The following is a 4,004-nucleotide window of genomic DNA, read 5'->3' as shown; positions in this document are numbered from 1 at the left end:
CCCCAATCTCACGTGCACCCACTACGTCGCTGGCCAGTCACCAATAATGGACGGATCCCACTCCAGCGCGGATCCACGCATCTACGAGCTGTGCCGATGTCGTCATCGTGGTGGTGCTTCTTCCTTCCGTGCCGCCAATGCGGCTTCACTGTCCGCCCACCGCCGCCAGCAACACAAACAGGCCAAATTAACCTCACATTCTATTTATGCTGGAGTATAAAAATGATAGTGCTATGTCACTCTGCACTCCATGGTAACTTCGCTTGTACTGACCGCAAATGCAATAACTGACTAGAGTTCATATTTATTTAGGAAACTGGGTAGTCTGATAACGCTTGTCTCTTTTTAGATACATGCAACACCTATAACTTTGTAAACAACATTCAGAATCAGACCTCTTCTTCCTCTAGAGATATCTACATCCATGATTGATGAATGGTCGGGTTTGTGTATAGCATCCAGGCGTCTTGGAAATACGTGTCTACTGTCTTGAGGTAATGATGCCAGCCTAATTTCCATCCATCGCTGCGGATATAGCTCCATTGGGTCCAAAATCAAATCACACCCAAAATGATAGAGAGCTACCTACCGGTGAGTAGTGTTACTTGTTGTTGCTGTGATTCTTTGAATCAAAACAAGGAGCTGCCTTTTCAGCTATAACTGATATGTTATCCACCTCGTTTCCGAAGCAGCAGTGATGGGACAAGGTGATATACTAGTAGACTTGGCTCTGCACGGGAGACGATCCATTAGTGCCGGATCCATTTAATATGTATGCAGTTTTCTTGTAGTTTCTGTTATAGGTTCTTATTGGATCTCGTATGGTTTAGTTGTTTACTAGATAATTCAGTGAAATGCATGACCATGACATATGTTTCAATGCAACTGATCAGGGAAGTACACATGCAGCAACTCACACGCGCAGTTCTGAGTCCGATATAAAGCATTACAATCTTCCAAAAAATTGAAAACCATGCAAGCATCAGATATATTGTGTCTCAAAAGATTTACAGCTTCAAGTGAATGGGATGCCACAGTAAGGACTCCGTCTGATTATGTACAGGAAGAGCATATATACAGATTAGTACGTAGCTTACCATTTGCCTCTACTACATGCTCATCCTTGTCTCCATTCGTACCTCATTTTCACTAGGCATGCTATGACAAGTGACAACACAGACTTTATTTAGATGGCAATAATTAAACATGTCGTGAGGGCAAAGACACTTTCAAGATCCACTCCGTGAAGCAACAACTATTTGAAATTAGTAAAACATAAGGAAGGGAGAAGCTACTGATGAAAGGGGAATTTGCTCAGCGCTATTGCTACTTGCTAGTAGTGCACTACGGAAACTGACAAAGTTTCGAGAATAATTAATACACTATGGCATGCTGCTCCCACATCGTAGCTATATAGCACCAATAATGCTTAATACACTACATATACTTTATTTGGATGGCACTCCCACACTACAGTTCTTGACGTGCAGAAGCCAATGCTTTAATGGGTAGGCTAAATCTATACCTATTTATCTATCTATCTATATCTATACTAATTAGAGACTTCTTAAAAATTACCATGTTAGTTATAATTTACCGGCTGTTCATTTGATGGACCAAGTTATAACGGTGTAGATTCATCCATATAATCCTTGTAATCTAAGAAAAAATAATTACTTATACTAATTAAAGACTCCCTATAAATTACCACGTTAACTAGAGAGTAAATTGCTCAAGACCACCACATTTGTGGTTAGAGTACTCCAAAACTAACACTTTTGCCAAAAATCACAAAAGACCACCAACTCTGCGGCAAGTGAGTAACAAATTGCAACCTGTTACTCACTTGTCGCAGAGTTGGTGGTCTTTTGTGATTTTTGACAAAAGTGGTAGTTTTTTAGTACTCTAGCCACAAATGTGATGGTTTCGAGCAATTTACTCTTAATTAGAATTTACAGGTCGTTCATTTGATGGGACCAAGTTATTACGGTGTAGACTCATCCATATAATCCTTGCAATCTAAGAAAAGCAAATATAGCGTTAAAAGCAATCTGGTTACAGGTAGAAAGACCAATCTAGGCTAGATGTAAGAAAGAAAAAACAAACGACGTATATGTTAAAAGCAATCTGGGTACAGGTAGAAAAATCAATCTAGCCTAGTTGTAAGAAAAACCAACGTACCGTATTATTATTCGTACAAAACTTCAGGATCGATCTATCCCGAAAGAATCCCCACGCAATATTTTTCTCTCTACGCCTTCTCCTTCCCTTCCATCCGCCGATGCATTCTCCTTCTAATCCAGGAAGTCCACCTCCGCTCGATCTTGCCATTTAATCTAGGTAGAAGCCAGCTCCCTCACGCCCTGCTGCGGTGGAACTATCAGACAGGAGATTATCCCCACGCTATCTGAGGTATTCACAGCCGCGGGGATAATCAGCTCCTACAAGCCTAACCACAATAGCTACTACTCCCTCCGTCCTAAAAATGTCAAAATAGGGGGTAAAAACCGGAATTCACTCTAAAAAAATTACTTTTTATGAAATTTTGAAACGGTATTTCTGATTTAGGACATTTCAAATATATGCCCCCATCGTCCTCTGTTGGGACGAAGAGTGACTCTTTGTGCCCGTGTGGGTACAAGAGGCCCTTTTTGTCTTCCTTCTTGGCTGAAAATCACTCTTCCTTCATAGGAAAGCTGAAGAGTGGGTCTTCAGAAGGTGTATTGATTTTTTTGAAGTCAAATTTGTGTATGTTTGACCAAGATTATAAAACAAAATTTCAACATCTTTAGCTCAAATTGAATAAAATATGAAAATACTTTTCGTCAAGTATCATGATACAAATTTGGTACTATACATATTGATATTTTGTTCTCAAAACTTGGTCAAACATGCACATGTTAAACTTTTGAAAAATGTAATACACCTTATATTTTGGAACGGAGGGAGTACAACACATATCCTCCCGGTCTAACTTTTGCGTCACCAGAACAATATCGATGAGTAGAATCCATTCAGATGAAGGACAACTTGAACCTTGTGTGTGGAGGACGAATTTCACCTTTCAATCTATACTGATAGCCACAAACCTATATCATCTTTAGTGAGAGATTTTCCAATTAATCGCACACATGTACTCATCTTGATGCTGAGGTTGGCAACACTGGGCTCATGTCTGCGAATGTCAAGGGTTATGGTGCGCGCAACCAGTGACATAATAGGATGAGGGATAATGTCTATGAGGTTGGCAACATCTGATGTGTAGATGTGTGGACTAAATTGGAATATTCTCACGAGTGCGATGTAGACTTGCGACGGTTGGTGTAGACGTACTAATTGGCAGAATTCATTCTCCACGGTGTACAGTTCAAGCTATTCTTCATCTGAATGGATTTTTGTTATCGATACAGTCTAGTTGGCGCGAGGGGTTGGCAAGAAGAGGTCCTGCTCAAAGGGGATGTGTTTTTTGAGTGGGGCGTAGGTTTTTTTTTTTTTTTGAGAAAGGAGTGGGGCATAGGTAGCAGCATTTTCATTCACCTGGTGAACCAAGACTAACTCTTGGGCCATTGTATGAACGACGAGAGCTCTTCGGCCCAAAGGAAGATAAAAAAGACTCTTCGGCCCACAAGAGGACGAAGAGGTCCTCTTCTGCCTAATAGAGGACGACCTGGGCATAAATTTGAAATTTACTAAATCGGAGCCATTGTTTCGAAATTTTATTTTATTAATATTTTTTGAAATTCTGTTTTGCGTAGCTAGGGCGTTCAGCCAGGCTTCATGCACAGAGCTGTTGATGGTGCCAGATGAGTTCCGAACGAGCCATGCGATCCTTGTGCATGTTCATTTTGTCAAAGAAATATATAAAAAAATGACTCTCAGGATCTGCGTATCATGCCATCTAACACTAATAGAAAAAGGGTCAAACGTGAAGCACATTAGTGCCTGTTCCAATGGCTAGCCGGGCCGCTTTCATTAGTACTGGTTCGTGGCGAACCTTTAGCACC

The sequence above is a fragment of the Triticum dicoccoides genome, chromosome 7A (assembly GCF_002162155.2).
Source record: "Triticum dicoccoides isolate Atlit2015 ecotype Zavitan chromosome 7A, WEW_v2.0, whole genome shotgun sequence".
Taxonomy (NCBI): domain Eukaryota; kingdom Viridiplantae; phylum Streptophyta; class Magnoliopsida; order Poales; family Poaceae; genus Triticum; species Triticum dicoccoides.
Note: the sequence above shows the minus strand (reverse complement) of the source record.